Source organism: Macrobrachium nipponense, chromosome 16 (genome assembly GCF_015104395.2).
Source record: "Macrobrachium nipponense isolate FS-2020 chromosome 16, ASM1510439v2, whole genome shotgun sequence".
In the NCBI taxonomy this organism is placed as follows: Eukaryota; Metazoa; Arthropoda; class Malacostraca; order Decapoda; family Palaemonidae; genus Macrobrachium; species Macrobrachium nipponense.
The window spans coordinates 5,115,825-5,135,068 of NC_087209.1; the positions used below are offsets into that span (position 1 = coordinate 5,115,825).

At 38.6% G+C, this 19,244-nt stretch overlaps 1 protein-coding gene across 5 annotated transcripts in view; it reads left to right on the forward strand.

Moving 5' to 3' along the window:
• LOC135195549 (protein Fe65 homolog) overlaps window positions 1–19,244 on the forward strand; it is a 1,282,053-nt gene that overhangs the window by 18,592 nt on the left and 1,244,217 nt on the right. For 3 of the 5 annotated variants that reach the window (XM_064221806.1, XM_064221811.1, XM_064221810.1), the window contains exons 1-2: window positions 934–985; window positions 1,651–1,746. The exons of 1 other annotated variant lie outside the window; for it this stretch is intronic. The gene's annotated coding sequence lies outside the window, so the exon portion shown is untranslated. Of the gene's footprint in view, window positions 1–933; window positions 986–1,650; window positions 1,747–19,244 lie in introns of those variants that run through there. One more of the 5 variants, XM_064221808.1, reaches the window with a different exon arrangement.

Here is a 19,244-nt window from a genome sequence, read left to right on the forward strand (position 1 = left end):
AGAGTTTCATTTCAAGTTTACACTTGAAGTAATTGTCTGCAAATCTTCATTTATTTATACCTTTTAACGACAAACAGTTTAGTTACCGGAAACAGGTAACAGGTGCTGTAGAGTACACACACACACACACACACGAGACTTCCGCAATCCGCAGAAAACGCAGCTCTTGACCTGGGCTAGTCAACGACACGGACCTCCCAGTGGGCTGATTTCAATTTTCCGTCTTGAAGCAAGGCCGTCGGGGGTTGCGTGGGGTTTTGGGGGTGGGTGGGTGGGTGGGAGACTCTTCTTTGCATTGATGCACGCCTACGAATCACTTTTCATTTGGTTAACATGAATTGACGGGTTAAAGAATGAATTAGAACTGATTATTAAAAAATGTTTGAAATGCCATGTATGAATGGAAAAAGTTGAGCCGAATTATTGTAATGGAAATTTTCTTATATTGTCGCAGGAGGAGGAGGAGGAGGAGGAGGAGGAGGGAGGCAGGAGGAGGAGGAGGAGGGGAGGAGGAGGAGGGGAGGAGGAGGAGGGACACTACATTATTAAAAGGGGAAGGGGCCAGGTTAGAGGAGAGAGAGAGAGAGAGTAGGGGGGGGGGGGAATTGGAGTTGGGATATGGACCGCCGGTGGGTGGTTGGGTGAGATAGAATGGCCGGTGAGGTGTAAGGAATTTTTTTTTTGTTTTTTTTAAGGAGAGAGAGAGAGAGAGAGAGAGAGAAATTAATGACGACCATAAAACCTACCTTTCAGTAAGTTCAGGATTGATGTACTTGTTTAGTGCATGTGTTTGTGTTTGTGCATTTGTCCCACAGAGAGAGAGAGAGAGAGAGAGAGAGAGAGAGGGAGGGATTGGGGAGGGATTGGGAGGGAGGGAGGGCGAGAGGGAGGGAGGGAGGAGGCGCAGGTTTCCTGGGTCAGCAGCGTCGTGGAGGCAGTGCTCCGCGCGCCCTCCACGCCTGGTGACGTTCGAACTCCCGTCTCCGTACGCCACGCCCAAACGGCACTTACGCCGCCCGTTTGACGCCAAACTTAACCCTCCCTAATAAGCTTCTGACCCCCTCCCCCTCCCTCCCTTTGTGTCGTTCGTTGTGTAGGTCGAGAGTCCTCGTGGACACCGATGATGATGGCTCTGCCCTGAAAAGATTATGATGATGTACATATGCGTTTTGCCCCGTAGCTGGAACTGTCTTGTATAGAGAGAGAATCGTAGATATTTTTTGTATACATATATATTTCATTTTTGGCTTGATTTCGTTTTAAGTTTCTTTGAGTCTTTTTTTAGGTCTTTCTGTTTGAATAAATTAGTTTTTTTTAAACTTATTATCACCGAGGTTCGTGTCTCGAGTTCGTTTCCAGCAGGAATTGACTGAACTCGTACACACTCGCTCGTACAAGGTCCCAACCTTTTTCTTCGGGAACGTCGAAAGAGAGAGAAAAAATATATATTTGTAAATAAAAAAGAAGTGATTTGTAAATGCAGTGCCACGGAATTAAAATACCGGAAGTCGTAGTGTGCATTTTGTGATGATATGAGTGTAGTTTTTTTTATACCCCCCCAAGTAGGGATCATTTTTCGAATTAGTTTTTTTTCCTTTTTGTTGTAAATTATAGTAGTAATCTAGAGCGTCGGTTATTTTTCCCTTTTAGTCGCTGGAGTGTTGAACTGGAAAAGTGCCCCACCTTCAATCGGTCGGTGATTTAAAGCCAGCTGGATCACAGCTTCAACTGGGCTTCAGAGACCAGGTAAGTAAGACACGGGTGGATGAAGTGGGTGATTGATTGATTGATTGGTTTGCCGATCGATTGTTTTCTCCATCTAAACTGTTATGAGAATTACGCAGATATGTTCCGGTATTCCATACCCTTCATGTGGCTTGTGATTTCTTATGATGCGCTTTTCCAGTCTTACTGGAATGTGCCAGATTTATTACAAAGGATTCTTGAGGTAGAGTTTTCCATATCTATCACAGTTTCATGGATTAAGTAGGTGTGTTCGAATTCTTTCTGCGGGAATTTGAATCTTGCATCGGCTGTAGTACTGCTGGAATAATGGGCGTGTTCCAGGATGCTGAGGAGATTCTTGGAGTTTTCATGTCGTCTTTTGTTATGGGTCAGCTAAATGCATTTTTGGATGTCCATTAATTATTTCTTTGAGTCTTCCAGCTTGGCCTATGCTGCTGAAATTTTGTAGGCATATTACACGACTCTCGGGAGAAACTGTATGTTGTACAGTTTTGCTGATATTACTGGAATCAAACAGAAAAATTCCATGGGCATTCCAGTGCTTTCCAGTGCTACTGGTATGGAAAACTTAATTAACGTGACTTCTTCGGGGAAGAAACTGGGTATGTTTGGTACAGTTTTGCTGATATTACTGGAATCAAACAGAAAAATTCCATGGGCATTCCAGTGCTTTCCAGTGCTACTGGTATGGAACTTATTACATGACTCCCAGAAGAAACTGCCATGGTTCACACCATTTTTGCTGATATTACTGGAATCAAACAGAAAAATTCCACGGGCATTCCAGTGCTTTCCAGTGCTACTGGTATGGAACTTATTACATGACTCTCAGGAGAAACTGCATGTTGCACATTTTTGCTGATATTACTGGAATCAAACAGAAGAATTCCATGGACGTTCCAGTGCTTTCCAGTGCTACTGGTATGGAACTAATTACACGACTCAGGAGAAACTGTTTTTACGTCTTCCATGTTTTTCCGGTATTACTGAAATTCCAAAAACGTTCAAATTGTAGTGAAATTTCCCGTACTTTCCAGTACTGCTGGAATAGAATAGTTTGGTTCCAGTTCTTTCAGCAAGGACTTCCCATCCCTTCCGGGATGAGGAATAAGGAAAATGTAGTACAGGACTATTAGAAGGACTTTGTGAATCCGTGCATTCCAGCTTAGACAAAAGACAGTCGCGTTCCAGGGCGTTCATCGGATCCCCAGATTTTCCATTCCTTCCAGTATTATGGATTAGATTACTATATTCTAGGACGTTCGAGGGGTGCTGGAATAATTCGTTCCTCTCGGTAGCAGGATTTTTGGAGTAAATGTGTTCATGATGCTCGGAGGGAGTAAATATATTTGTGTGCTCGCGGGGAAGTTAAATATATTCTTGATGCTCGGTGGGAGTAAATATATTCGTGATGGTGTAGAGTAATTAGATTCGTAATGTTTGGAGGGGGGGATTGGGGGAGAGTAAATATATCATAATGATACTGGTACGTCGGGGGAGAGGGGGGGTAAATATATTTGTGATGGTCGGTGAGAGTAATTATATTCGTAATGCTCGGAGGGGGGGGGGGAGTAAAATATATTCATGATACCGGGGGGGGGGCAGGGGGGGGGGGGGGGGGTAAATATATTCTGTGAGTTTTTGGGGGAGAGTAAATATATTCGTGATGCTTCGGGGAAAAGTAAATATATTCGTGATGCTAGGGAGTTACTTTGAATCTCCATTTCGGCCAGTATCAGGGATTTAAAGAAATGTGTTCCAGTTTTTCCTTTCTCGTCGACAACATTGACATTATTATAATTATTATCATATAATTCGTGACATTTGAATTACAATGCAGGACGTTTTAGTTGTTCTTTGGATATGGTTCGTGAAGTCTGTTGCATCGAGAATCCTTCAATAACTGCTTTGGTGACGTGGCTTTCCAGGACTGTCGTGTACTTCATTGTAGTTCCTGGAAGGTCGTACTACACTGTAGTTCCTGGAAGGTCGTACTTCATTGTAGTTCCTGGAAGATCGTGTACTTCATTGTAGTTCCTGGAAGGTCGTACTTCATTGTAGTTCCTGGAAGGTCGTACTACACTGTAGTTCCTGGAAGGTCGTACTTCATTGTAGTTCCTGGAAGATCGTGTACTTCATTGTAGTTCCAGGGAGGTCGTACTTCATTGTAGTTCCTGGAAGGTCGTACTTCATTGTAGTTCCTGGAAGGTCGTGTACTTCATTGTAGTTCCTGGAAGATTGTACTTCTTTGTAGCTCCAGGAAGGTCGTACTTCATTGCAGTTCCTGGAAGGTCGTACTTCTTTGTAGCTTCTGGAAGGTCGTACTTCATTGTAGTTCCTGGAAGGTCTTCTTTACGGTAGCTGTGTTATGATGTGTTGATCTGAAGTGCAGTTCAAGTGCAATCGAATATAAGGTTATTGTTATATATCCTTTTTGTATGAAGGATATTTTCGTAAACCTGTGAAGTTGAGAGAGAGAAGAAAAAAGAAGCAAGGCGTGATCTGACCTCCAGCTTACTCGGGGCACATGGTAAAATCTACTGTCAAAGAGAGCGTGGTTTCACCAACGAAAAATAAGATAAACACGCCATATTTTATTAGAAATGATTCTTCTGTACTGTTTAACGTGCCCATTATTATTATTATTATTTATTATTTTTTAATTTTCATTCAAATAAATCATAATCATAAATATCCTATCGTAAGATTCCTGTATCTTATACTCAACGCGAGACACCTATTTCAGACCTATTTAGGCTTTTCCACAGGACTTTCCTACCACCCCAACAACAACAACAACAGTAGTAGTTTGTAGGCTTACTCCCCGTGTAAGCTAAAAAGAATATCCTTGTTGTAGGAATCTATAGGCTTATGTCAAGAAAAAAGAATATCTTTGTTGTAGGAATCTATAGGCTTATGTCAAGAAGGATATCATTGAACGAACCACTTGAGGCCTCGAGAGAGGCTGACATCCTTTTCAGAATTGATTCATTATGCAGAACGCGTCTTTTATAACGCGAACTTGGTTGCAGTTTCTAAATGCGCGATGGTTCGAGAATCGTGACCTGAATCCGTCGTTTATTCTGCTTTTTTTTTTTTTAAACGTCAAATTGTTGATGAAAAGATTATAAGAAACTGGGAGAAAGATACCATAGAACTTGGTGTATTATATTTGAATCTGTTTGTGGTATTTCGTATGGACTTGCGTCTATACGTCAGAAGACTTTTGCTTGTAACAAAAGATTTAACAAACTGGGAGAAAGATGCTATAGAACTTGGTGTATTCTATTTGAAACTGCATATGGTATTTCGTATGGACGTACGTCTGAACGTCATAGGACTTTTGCTTATAACAAAAGATTAAAGAAACTGGGAGAGAGATGTTATAGAATTTAGTGTTTTATATGTGAATATGTATATGATATTTCGTATGGACTTACGTCTGAACGCCAGAAGAAGACTTTTGTTTATAACTCTTATATTTTTATTTTGAATGGAATGAATGTTTCCCTTACACTTCAGTATTCTCAGTGTCTTACCGTCAAATTAACGTTGTCGTTTCAAGTTATTGGCGATTTTTTTTTTTTTTTTTACGAAGAATTTTGATTGGTATACAATGGCGGCTTGTGTTTGTTCTCGTTGGCTGCCGGCAATTGTTGGTCGTATAAGTTAAATTGCATGATGTATACATGATTAAGTACATGGCCTTACACTTCGTGTTTACTATATATATGTGTATATAGTGTGTTTGTGTGTGTATTTTGTGTGTGTGAGAGAGAGAGAGAGAGAAGAGAGAGAGAGAGAAGAGAGAGAGAGAGAGAGAGAGAGAGAAGAATTCATACTTGTTCGCCATCTTTTCTTGTCATGCGGAGAAATAATATGGTCGAGTGTGTGTGTGTGTGTGTGTGTGAGAGAGAGAGAGAGAGAGAGAGAGAGAGAGAGTTTATAACGCCCTTTCTAGCTGGTTTGAAGAGACTTTGGGAGGCGCTCTTCACTTGCCTTCCACCATTTTGCATAGCATTCTTTGATGGCTGAGCTGCAGCGGAGATTATTTATTCATTTTATTTATTTATTTGTTTGTTTATATTTTTGTTTGTTTGTTTATTTATTGGTTTGGTTTGTCGAGAATTCATTGTGAATCTTTAGTTATCCTTTGTAATCCTGAAGTTAGCTTAATTTCAATCTTTATTTTCTCGAAAAGAAAACTGTCCGTCCGGACTTTTTCATGTCCGCCCTCAGGTCATAAAAGGTACTGAGGCTAGAGGGCTGCAAATTGGTACGCTGATCATCCACCCTCCAATCATGATACATACCAAATTGCAGCCCTCTAGCCTCAGTAGGTTTTATTTTATTTAAGGTTAAAGTTACCCATATTCTTGCGTATGAGAACGATATAGGCCAGGCCACCACTGGGACGTTGTTAAAGTTTCATGGGCCGCGGCTCATACAGCATTATATCGTGACCACCGAAAGATAGATAGATCTGTTTTCGGTGGCCTTGATTATACGCTGTACAGAAAACTCGACTGCGCCGAAGATACTTCGGCGCAATTTTTACTCCTTTATCATTATCATGGAATGCAGCGTCATCATATCTGTAATTATCATCATTATTATCAGGAGTTACTTATTGTGTTATAAAGGTTTTTAGTACATAGATTTTATATATATATATATATATATATATATATATATATATATATATATATATATATGTTTCAGTGGATGCTTGTGTTGTAATTACGTGGCTATACTTTATTAGTTTTAGTGCATTGTTTTTGTTTCAAATACGAAAAAAATATCCATGCATTAACTGTTTTTTTTTTTTATTGATTGTGCGTGCTTGTGCGTGTGTGTGTGTGTGTGTGTTTATGTTTTTTTGTTTTTTATACGGAGAAAGGCACGAATTAACTCTTAACTCGCATTTTCCTTAACTGTGTATTGAATCACTCTTCCTTGACATACACAATTAAGTGTTTTTATTTTGGACCTAATTTTCCACATGAATGAAGAAGTTCAAAGTAGAAGGTTTGAGTTTTGGATTTTTTATTTTTTTATTTCGCTCGCACCTGTCAATATGGCGACGAACAGGTTCAAAGAGAAAGTGCGAGTTTCGGACCGTGTATCTGAACCTTGAACTGCAATAAAGCCAAAGGAAATACAACGTAGTAATATAAGGACAAGTGAACGGACGAGTCAAAGAATTCTCTCGTTTGACCAATGTGCATTTTCAGTTGAATGGTGTCTGTTAAAAATAGGGGTATTTTTAAATATTCCTTTTTTGTCTATGGGAAATTATATTATTCTTCTCTTCCTTCATTTCACTTCGACGATGCTAGTTTAGCATGATTATGTTTTTTGGTTTTCTATGAAAGAAAACTCTTGTGCCGGCTTTGTCTCTCCGTCCGCTCTTTTTTCCTGTCCGCCCTCAGATCTTAAAACCTACTGAGGCTAGAGGACTGCAAATCGGTATGTTGATCATCCACCCTCCAATCATCAAACATACCAAATTGCAGCCCTCTAGCCACAGTAGTTTTGATTTTATTCAAGGTTAAATTTGGCCATAATCGTAATTCTGTCAGCGCTGTAGGTATCAGCACATAGGCCACAACAAGACCGTGGCTGAGTTTCATGGGCCGCGGCCAGGAGTCTTATGGGTCGTGGCTGAGGCCACCACCGGCAGAAAACTCGATTGCGCATTTTTTACCTGTTTATTTCATGGACGGAACGGTACACGGTTTCGTTTGGTGTAATTGAAGGGGAGAGTGTATTATACTGAGCTTATATGTATTTTTGGTGTTATTTATTTATTTATTTATTTTTTTTTTTTTTGCGGAATTCTAACGATTTCGTTCTTGTAGATCAAATACAAATCGGTACATAACACGATCACTGTGATGAGGTTTCGTAATCTTGTAATTTTTATACCGTATTCTAACGATTTCGTTTTTGTATGTCAGATACATACCATTACGTAACATGACTACTGAGATGAGATTCGTAATCTTGCAATCGACATTTTTTTATCCCATAAATCAAGACCTTGATATACATTTTATCAGCATTAATAGAGTTTATCTGGCATTGAGAAGTACTTCTCCACGGCTTATCCCTTGCGCAGGAGCATTGTCAGCATAGTGATTGGGTGTTCAGAAAACACTTGTCTTTGCTTCGCGGAAGTGTCTGACATCCTCTGAACCAGGAGACCTTAAGACATCTGCTGCTGTCTGCTCTTGGCTGATCAGTCTCAGCCATTGTGTGTGTCTTTTCAGACATGTTTTCTGTTGCGCTTTTGAATGCTCCATTCATTGAGTTTAACGGTAGGATGTCACGACACGATTATAAAACCATCAGATGTGCTTCTCCACCGTGTAGGAGAGAGAGAGAGAGAGAGAGAGAGAGAGAGAGAGAGAGAGAGAGACTGAATATACTGATAAGTATATACGAATTCAAATACATTTGAGACGAGAGAGAGAGAGAGAGAGAGAGAGAGAGAGAGAGAGAGAGAGAGATAGACTTGAATATACTGATAGTATATAACGGTTCAAATACCCAATGAGGACTATAAGAGAGAGAGAGAGAGAGAGAGAGAGAGACCCAATGGCATGACCGGGGGCCATTTCCGACAGGGGCCCTCCGTGTTCCCATAAACAACCACAACCCAATTACAATCTAAGAGACACCATAAATTTGATCACGTGGGAGTCATATCCCCCGATCTGACTCGCCTTCAGAGCACTCCTGAAAAGGGGGGGGTGAGGGGAGTGATAAAAATGAAATATTCAACTTGACCCTACCTCCTACCCCACCTCTCTCTCTCTCTCTCATCCTCTCTCTCTCTCTCCTCTCTTCCTCGTCCTCGGTCTCTCTCTCTCTCTCTCTCTCTGTGTTTGATGGCTTGCTGTCAGGGCTAATTTTATTTGACAATTGAAGGGCAGGAAAGCCCAACAGAGAGAAAAGAGGAGGAGGCGGAGGAGGATTCGGGCTTACTGTCCTTCCGGGGCGTTGACGTCGTGGCTGGCTGTCTGTCGCCCTTTAGACAGTCTGTTGGATTGTCTCTCTCTCTCTCTCTCTCTCTCTCTCTCTCTCTCTCTCTCTCTCTCAGACTGGTGACTGGTTTTGTGTTGAGTACTTAAGGTTTTGCAATGATCTATAAGCTTGATGGCTCTCTCTCTCTCTCTCTTGGTCTCTCTCTCACTCTCCTCTCTCTCTCTCTCTTCTCTCTCTGTAGTATATATATATATATATAGATATATATATTATATATATAATATATATTATATATATATTATTTATAAACAAACTATTTTTTCTTTTTTCTTGATGGAATGGGGAATGGGTGGTGGGGTAGAGAAATTGGCTATGCAATAGAACCGTATTAAAAAAAAAAAAGGCCCGGTAAGGCTGAAATACTGAGAAGACGGGTAGGAGGAGGAGGAGGAGGAGGAGGGAGGAGGGGAGGAGGAGGTTAGGAGGTTTAGGAGGAGTAGGAGGAGGAGAGACATCTTTGTTTTGAGGTAGGGGGGGGGAATGCAAACACTTTCCGGTTAATTAGCCATTGTGAGAGGACTGGAAAACAAAAGACGGCTCAAAAAGTGTTGCCAGTTCTTTTGGCAAAACTTTAATCTAGAGTTACACTTCTCAGGGTTGTGTTGTCTGCCGTTCGCGTAGGATGATGTTGCATTGTGAGTCCGAGTCTTTTGGTAAAACCTTAAGGAATACAGGTTCCTTAGTGGCTTCCTTATCTTATGATTTATTTAACCTCAGGCTACAACTTTTTTTATTATTATTACTATTATTTTTTCTTTTTGTTGGTCTATCACAGTCATCCTATTCGACTGATTTTTTTAAAAATTTTTATAGTGTTGGGTTCCGGGTTGCATCCTGCCTTCTTAGGAGTCCATCACTTTTCTCACTATGTACACTGTTTCTAGGAGCACACTCTTCTGCATGAGTCTTGGAGCTACTTCGCCATCTACTAGTTTTTCCAGGTTCCTTTTCGGGGATCTTTGGATCGTGCCTCATAGTGTTCCTATGATTATGGGTACAATTTCCACTGACATATCCCATATCCTTCTTATTTCTATTTGCAGATCCTGATACTTATAAGGCTTTTCTCGCTCTTTCTCATCTACTCTGGTGTTCCCATAGTATTGCGACATCAGTGAGTGACACTTTCTTCTTAGTTTTGTCAATCAACGTCACGTCTGGTCTATTTGCACGTATCACCCGATCTGTTCTGATACGATAGTTCCAGAGGATCTTTGTTTGATCACTCCTTCAGGTTGGTGTTCGTACCACTTATTACTGCAAGGTGGCTGGTGTTTCTTGCAGAAGCTCCGGTGGAGGGCTTTTGCTACTGAATTATTATTATTTATTTTTTTTTTTTTTCGGTCTATCACAGTCCTCCAATTCGACTGGGTGGTATTTATAGTGTGGGGTTCCGGGTTGCATCCTGCCTCCTTAGGAGTCCATCACTATTATTATTATTATTATTATTATTATTATTATTATTATTATTATTATTATTAGATGAAACCGACTCCACGGAACAACCACACCAAAGGTACCATTGGCTTGAAATTCAAGCTTTCCGAAGAACACGTTGGTTCCAACCTCCCACCGCTAAAGACCCCCCATAACACTGCGGCAGTGACTGCTCATGATGCAGAACCAGTGATTTTTTTTTTTGCACCGCCCTGAGGGAGGCGCGAACTCGCCACACCTGAGCGGCGTGTCACGACACTAGAGCCAAGGTCTAGAGAGTATAGTCTCTAGACCTTGACTAGAGCGACCATACCAGCTGACCACAAAGTCCTGAAGTCCAGGTGATATAGTCAAGTTCCTAACGGTGACCGCAAAGAGTATGTATTTGAGTAAATAGGTAAAATAGTAATGCAGTGGGTATTTAAGTAATCATAACGCGGGCCTGAACTGTCGTGGAGTATCGAATTCTTTGAATTGTCGCGGTAAACTTGTCATAAAAAGGGACCGTGAACTGTTATGCCGTATTGAATTCTGGCAAAACGCCCCCACGGCCTGGCTGGAAATTGCTCTTCTCATAACAGAGTATTACCGCAGCACCCCGTGAGAGAGAGAGAGAGAGAGAGAGAGAGAGAGAGAGAGAGAGAGAGTAATAAAAGGAGAATCGAATTTTACGGTGTGATGGAAAGCCCAGAGTCCGAGCGTGCCGTGAATTTCAAGCGATCTTGAAAGCAAAGCTGCTTCTTTTTTATTATGGCCTTCAGATGAATAATAGATCGGATGCAGAATAAACCGCGCGAACTATATTAGGAGCCCCCCCCCCCTCCCTCCATCCCCCCCTACCCCCCCCCCCGTCCCCGTAGTTGCCGTCATTGCGCACACCTTGCGCTGCGCGCTGTAGGGGCATCGTTCAAGGTCCCTTGCAGCGTCCCTTCGGCCCCTATCTGCAACCCCTTTAGTTCCTTTTACTGTACCTCCGTTCATATTCTCTTTCTCCCGACCGACTTTCCACCCTCTTCCTAAGAATTGATTCGTTGTGTAACTGCTATGAGATTTTCCCTCCTATAGCACCTTTCAAAACCTCAATATCCCTTTCAGCGCGTGAATGACCTCGTAGGTGTCCCAGGGCTTGGTCTCTTGTCTAAATTTTATATTTCATTCTATTCCTGTCTTAGAGGGACGACGAATTAGTAGTGGTGGGCAGAGAGCGTGAAATGATCGTGTTTCCGCGAATTCGTGTTTCGGCTCTCTCTCTCTCTCTCTCTCTCTCTCTCTCTCTCTCTCTCTCTCTCTCTCTCTCTCTCTCAAAATACGTTAGCAATTTAGAATATTGTATGAAAATAATGAATATTTACTCAGTCATGAAGTTGGAAGTAGGCTTCAAACTCTCTCTCTCTCTCTCTCTCTCTCTCTCTCTCTCTCTCTCTCTCTCTCTCTCTCTCTCTCTCCTAGACGACGAAGTAGGGTTTTGACATCAAAGTGGACGTGGAAGATGATTTAAGTTCTTCATGGTAAAATGCCAGTGTTTGCATGTTTGTCTGCTTCTATTCAGAGCGTGCTGACATTACTTGAGTTAAGTGTAATGTCGTGGGGTGTGTACGTACTGATTGGCTGTAGATAAGCCAATGACAGGGCTAGAAACTCCACAGTCTCTCTCGAGAGTTCACATAGGCAGGATGTATGTCCCATCTCTCATGAGGTATGCGTCTTTCTGGAGAGGTGGAACATGCATCCTGCCTATGTGAACTCTCGAGAGAGACTGAGGAGAGTTTCCAGTCTTGTCATTGGCTTATCAACAGCCAATCATGAACGTCGTAAGGGACTGGCCTAAACATTAAATGCACGGTTGATGTGAATCTACTATAGTGGTGCTATTTTCTACACAAAGATATTTCGTCGGTATTGAATCGAGGCGTTGATTTGGAAAAGGTGAATTCATTCCCACAATGTCTCCATATTACGGAGATATAGTCAAGTCGATTCTTTGCTACTTATAGGGTATGAATTCGTATACTTTATTGAATAATTTATACCCGTGATTAGTTTTTTTTTTTTGTAGGGATAGTTTCATCATCCATTTACATAGCTTCTGTGTAGTTGGACCTTCCCAGTGTTGCCATCTGTTGGTTTTTATTTCAATTGTTTTAAGTCAGATATGATGACAAGTTAGTTTTTATTTCAATTGCTTTTAGTCAGACAAGAAGACAGGTTAGTTTTTATTTCAGTGCTTCAATTCAGACATGAAGACAAATTAGTTTTAATTTCAATTTCCTTAAGTCAGACTTGAAAACAATTAAAGGACGGGCAAAACTTTGGTTGTTTTTAAACCTGTGAAATTACATTTGAGTGTTGGTTGTTGGTGTACGTAAGTATACATTGGATAACTTTACATTGAATCTCACTGTATGGTTCACCTGAGAGGTCAATCAAGTCCTGATGTATAGAGTGCTGAATAGTCATGTAAATGGCTGATTCAGACCAAGGTATTACATAGGTGTTTCATTACTCTATGACCAGTGCCTGCCATTTCACGGTATCACCATTTCGTAAGTTTTCTTTTAGTTTCCAGGATCTTTTGCGTCGGTTGTTATATTGATAATAATTGAACCTGTTTTTATTTTTTGTGAGACATGTTTAGAATGTCTTGACGTGAAATTAGCACGAATTCGCGGCCATTCCATTGAGGAGTGAGAGATGTGTATTTCTGGTGATAGAAGTTCACTCTCGACGTGGTTCGGAAGTCACGTAAAGCCATTGGTCCCGTTGCTGAATAACCACTGGTTCCATACAACGCAAAAACACCATACAAAAAAAAAAAAAAATAAATAAATAAAAATAAAAAGAAATTAGCACGAATAATCAAATCCATTCATCCCCATTCATTACTCCCATTCAGCCAAGGCTCATCGGTGAGAACGTCGAAGCATGGCACGTGGCACTTCGACGAGGACGTCCCCCGCCCTTTTTTATTTAAGTTGAAGAGTCACCAGAAGGGGAAAAAAGGGAATTGCTGTCCGTTTGCTAAAGGTCTTGACTCTATTTATAGACACGTTTGTGATTTTTCTGCCGTGGGATGGAATCTGGAACTTTATTTTGCGTGTTTGTTGACTGGTTCTCTTTTTTTGTTTTTGTTTTGTTTCGTTGGTCCTTTTTTCTTTGCAATTATTCTTTTCATTTTAATGATTATGATACTTTTAGAATCTCAGACAGGTTGTGGATATTCGTTTATTAAGAGATCGTGGATTTTTTTTAAATAATTCTTTTCGTTTTCATGATTATGATACTTTTAGAATCTCAGCCAGATTGTGGATAGTCATTTATTAAGAGATCGTGGATTTTTGAAAAATTATTCTTTTCGTTTTAATGATTATGACACATTTAGAATCTCAGACAGCTTGTGGATATTCATTTATTACGAGACCGTGGCTTTTTAAAAAAATTATTCTTTTCGTTTTAATGATTATGATGCTTTTAGAATCTCGGCCAGATTGTGGATAGTCATTTATTAAGAGAGCGTGGAATTACATTAATGAGTAGAACGCAGATTGTCTCTTTCTGTTTCGTTTATCTTTGATTTTTCTTTTGTAATTATTCTTTTTATTTTATATTTTATACGTTTAGAATCGCAGCCAGCTTGTGGATATTAATTTATTAAGAGAGCGTGGAATTAAATCAATGAGTAGGCCACTTATTTGAATGACAAAATAGTATTTAAGGTCAGCATCAGTAAATTCTTTGTTAACAATCGTCATATTTAACCTTATTTCGAGACGTGAAGGTCTAAGGTGTTTCTGTTTTCTGGAACGGTAGTATAATATCAATTTAGAATCGGTAAAATATTGGTTATAATGTAGTATGATATAGTATAGTAACAATTTAGAACCAGTAAATTGTTACTTTGTTTACGTATCAACGCAAAGTTTAGTTGCATCGTCGAGGTAAAAATTCCTTTTGATAATTCTGGGATAACTAGGTCTCAGGAATGTTTGGAATATATAAGTAATTATATGGAGTAGTTTAACTTTAATTTTTTGCAACTCTTCCTCGTTTTCTTTTGCTATTATTTATTTGTCATCGTATTTGTCATCGTTAGATATTATCCGGACTGAAATATTAAGGTATTTCTATAATTAGCATTAAACAGTGGTGTGAGAGTATAACAACACGAACAAAGTAAACTATGTTTGTTTGTTTATGGAAGTTTGTTTGCAGGTGTTATGTGATGTTGACTAATTATAAGCAGCCCTCACACAGCTGACACGCTCTCGGAAACGTGCTCGTCTATGTGCATTGTGAAACATGACAGGTAGGACAGAATGTTAGATGGTGAGCACTTGGGTACCGAGTAAGGTAAAAAAATTTCTCTCTCTCTCTCTTCTCTCTCTCTCTCTCTCTCTCTCTCTCTCTCCCTGTATAGTTATATGTATTACATATGCACAATTATATATACATTATATATATTTATGCCATATATATATATATATATATATATATATATATATATTATATATATATATATATATATATATATATATATATATATATATATATATATATATATATATATGCTTAGTGATCCAGGAGTCAATCCCTTAATTAATAACCATCAATGAAGGGAAGAGGACACACACAGATGAAACATGCTGTCTTTATTGCGACGTTTCGTAATTATCAAGTTAATTACATCATCAGGCTGTTAAATGAAAAATAAATTTCTTAGTAAAATTGTAAAAACAAAACTAAAAATTAAAAATTCAGAAATGCAAAAGCTAAAAAAGTTATTCTTGCAAGTGTACGAAATATACACATTAAAATTAAGGAAGTTAAATTATTTAAAAGGACATACATTAAAATGAAAGATAAATGAACATAAAATAAGCAAAAATTGACAAAAGATTGAAAGCAGCAGTGAACAGTTACAGAACAAAGAAGTTAAGGACCGACCTAGAGGAATGACAGCGTTAAACTAAACAAACGTAAACATAAAAACATAAATACAACACAAGTCAAGACAAATACAGAGGGGAGGAAGACGTATGGGTGTTTCAACGACCGGAAAAGAAGTTTGTTTAATAAAGAGCGATTCTAGTATAACAAGGTCGTGCGGGTTGGTGGTATGGCCTAAAATACAGAAGTCTTTATTATCGATATATGTTTTACATATTTTGGAGTGATTTCTAATATTCCGTCGTTGAACACCCATACGTCTTCCTCCCCTCTGTATTTGTCTTGACTTGTGTTGTTTATTTATGTTTTTATGTTTACGTTTAGTTTAACGCTGTCACTCCTCTAGGTCAGTCCTTAACTTCTTTGTTCTGTAACTGTTCACTGCTGCTTTCAATCTTTTGTAAATTTTTTTTGCTTATTTTATGTTCATTTATTTTTTTATTTTAATGTATGGTACTTTTAATTTAATTTAACTTCCTTAATTTTAATGTGGATATTTTGTACACTTGCAAGAATAACATTTTTTAGCTTTTGCATTTCTGAATTTTTAATTTTTTATTTAGTTTGTTTTTACCAATTTTTTACTTGGAAATTTATTTTTCATTTTAACAGCCTGATGATGTAATTAACTTGATAATTACGATACGTCGCAATAAAGACAGCATGTTCATCTGTGTGTGTCCTCTTCCCTTCATTGATGGTTATATATATATATATATATATATCTATATATATATATATATATATATATATATATATATATATATATATATATATATATATATATATCCTTACGTGAACCACGGGAACATCAGAAAAATTATTAATTATTATTATTATTATTATTATTATTATTATTATTATTATTATTATTATTATTGCTTTTCTATATTATTATTATATCCTAAACACGAAATAAAACATCTATATACTCTAAATCTCACGCTCTCTCAAATCAAACACTCTCTCTCTCTCTCTCTCTCTCTCTCTCTCTCATATATATATATATAATATATATATATATATATATATAATATATATATATATATATATAAATTGTGTAATATATGATACAAATAACTATATACAGAGAGAGAGAGAAGAGAGAGAGAGAGAGAAAGAGAGAAGAGAGAGAGAGAGAGAGAGAGAGATTTATCCACCTCGATACCCAAGTGCTTACAATCTAACATTCTGTCCTATCCACAAACACACACACACACACACACACACACATCACACACACATATATATATATATATATTATATAATAGCAGAAAGAGAGAGAGAGAGAGAGAGAGAGAGAGAGAGAGAGAGAGAGAGAGAGAGAGGTGGTTTGTTTGCATATGAGGATGTATGTATATATAGAAAGGAATAATAATAATAATAATAATAATAGACTAATTTTTCTGATTCCTCCCATAGCTCAACGTATTCTTTCGTGTCCTTTGAAGCTTATGGGCAACACTCACTCAGTCACTTACTCACTCAAGAAAAGAGCATTACCTGAGGTCAAGTACAAAAGGCCACTTCACCCTCCCCCGATTCTATCCGATTAATTGCTCCAGTATGGCAGGAGAGGGTCGAAGCAGCGGTTATGTGTGTGTGTGTGTGTGTTTGTGTGTATGTTTCGTACAGGGTTGGTTATGTATGTACGCATTTATACATACCTACATAGGTACTATATATACACATACATATATTGAATATATAGAATATACATTTAAAATAAATAAATAGATAAATATATGTGTTTGTTCAAATCTATTTACGTATACATAACCTAGGCCATTCTGGTTATATACACAGCCATACATATATACATGCATAAATACTTACTTACGCACATAAAAATGCATGCGCATGTTATATATATACGTATATATATACATGTATATATATACTATATATGTATACACTATGTTTTTTACGTGTGTATGTATGTATATTTACGTATACATAGCTCTCAGCCCATTCTGGTTATATACACAGTCATACATATATTCATGCATAAATACGTACGTACGTACATAAAAATGTATGCGTATGTATTATGTATAATACTATATGTCTGTGCGTGTGTATGTATACTTACGTATACATAACCCCCAGTCCATTCTGGTGATATTCATGCCCATGCATTTGTCTTGCCGAAAAGCTCATTATTTACCTTGTGTTTAAGGATATTAAAATGCCGAGTCACGCTCCCGCCTTAATGCGCAGAGCGTCTCATAACATCTCTTTTTTGTTTTGTTAATGGTTTATTTACGTGTGGTAAACAAATTACCGATAGTTTTGTTTACTTACCGCTTAGCTTAGTCATTTTTGTAAGTCGGAATCGAAACTGCAGGGAATTTCCGTTCTTGTGGATTTTGTTGTGCGTAAAGATATGTTTCTTAGTGATTGTAGTCTCGTATTTCTGTCATTTGAGTTTCGTATTTATATTATAAATGTAAGCGTGTCCCTTTATGTCGAGTACGTGTTTGCATTTCTCAAGTTGAAATTATTTTTTGATGATAAGAATGACATAAACTTCATTCTGGATATATGGACAGATAAAATTAGAATCACTGAGAGAGAGAGAGAGAGAGAGAGAGAGAGAGAGAGAGAGAGAGAGAGAGAGAGAGAGAGAGAGAGAGGCTTCTCTAATCGTATTTTTCCTACTCAAGTTGAAGTTATTTTATGATGATGGGAATATATGAACCGATAAAACTAGAATCACTTAGAGAGAGAGAGAGAGAGAGAGAGAGAGAGAGAGAACTTCCCTAATCGTATATTTCATACTCAAGTTGAAGTGATTTCATGATGATAAAAATGACACAAACTTCAATCTGAATGTACGAACCGATAAAACTGGAATCACTTAAAGAGAGAGAGAGAGAGAGAGAGGAGAGAGAGAGAGAGAGAGAGAGATACGATGCTCCTTTGTGTTCCCCGAATAAAAAGAATCGCTAAACCCTTGTGCTGATCGTGGCGGTAATAGTATCGGAAAAACGTATTTGCGGCTGTGTTTTTGGGGACGGGGGGGGGGGGGGGGGGGTGAGATGGGGATGGGAGGGGTGGGGTTACTCCTAGTCGGTGTCATCATCCATGTTCTGCAATGGTGATGATCGTCCAGATGATGATGATGATGTTAGTGATAGTGATGGTGGTAGGTGATATACGGTTAATGACGGAGATGGAATTAATGTGGAAGGGGAGGAAGGTTATGGAATGGTCTCTCCTTGTAATGGGGGATATGTGACGGCTGTGAGTCGCTGTTCTTGTCGTTTTTGGAAGCGATGGCGGTCATTTATGACTGAATGCAGCTCGTAAGGTGAGAGGATTCTGTATTTGATGCGAAGCTTCTATTTAAATTGGTCTTGTTCACCGTAGTAACTATCAGTTTTGCTTATATAGCCTGCCGTGTAAATGAGAATGTTTATTGGTAATTTCACTGTCTTTAGCCCATTTCACTCCTTCTACTGTAACTCCGTTCATATGCTCATTCTTACGTCTCTCTTTCCACCCTCTCCTCTCACTCGTTTCTGAGTGCAATCGCTCTGAGTCTTTCCTCCTGTTTCACCTCTCGAACCGATCTGCTCTTAATTTCCTCTTTCAGCGATGAATGACCTCGTGGGTCCCAGTGCTTGGCCTTTGGCCTAAATTCTGTATTCCGTTCTACATTCCTAACGTAAGTCTTAACTCGGTTATAAGCCAAGATTATTCGTCTAACAGAACTTGATGAACGTTGCGAACGTGCAAATCGCTTGTTCTGATGTTTCCTGGATGTCTATCTTAACTTCTGAACTTGTTTTCCTGCTGTTCTGTAGTTTCTTCTTCTTCTTCTTTTTCTCACAATAAGGAAATACTCAAGGACCTGAAATCCTCTAGTATACAGAACCAAGACTGGTATTAGGACTATTTATTATTTGAATTGACGGTCGGAAATAAAATCACTAAACGAAGGAGATGATTCGTAACCAAGTTAAAGAAATTCATGGTCGCTGATGCTGACCATTTTCCGTAATTCAGGATATATTCATTGGAGAAAGTATCTTATGTTTTATGATGAAACGGATTCTTTAGTG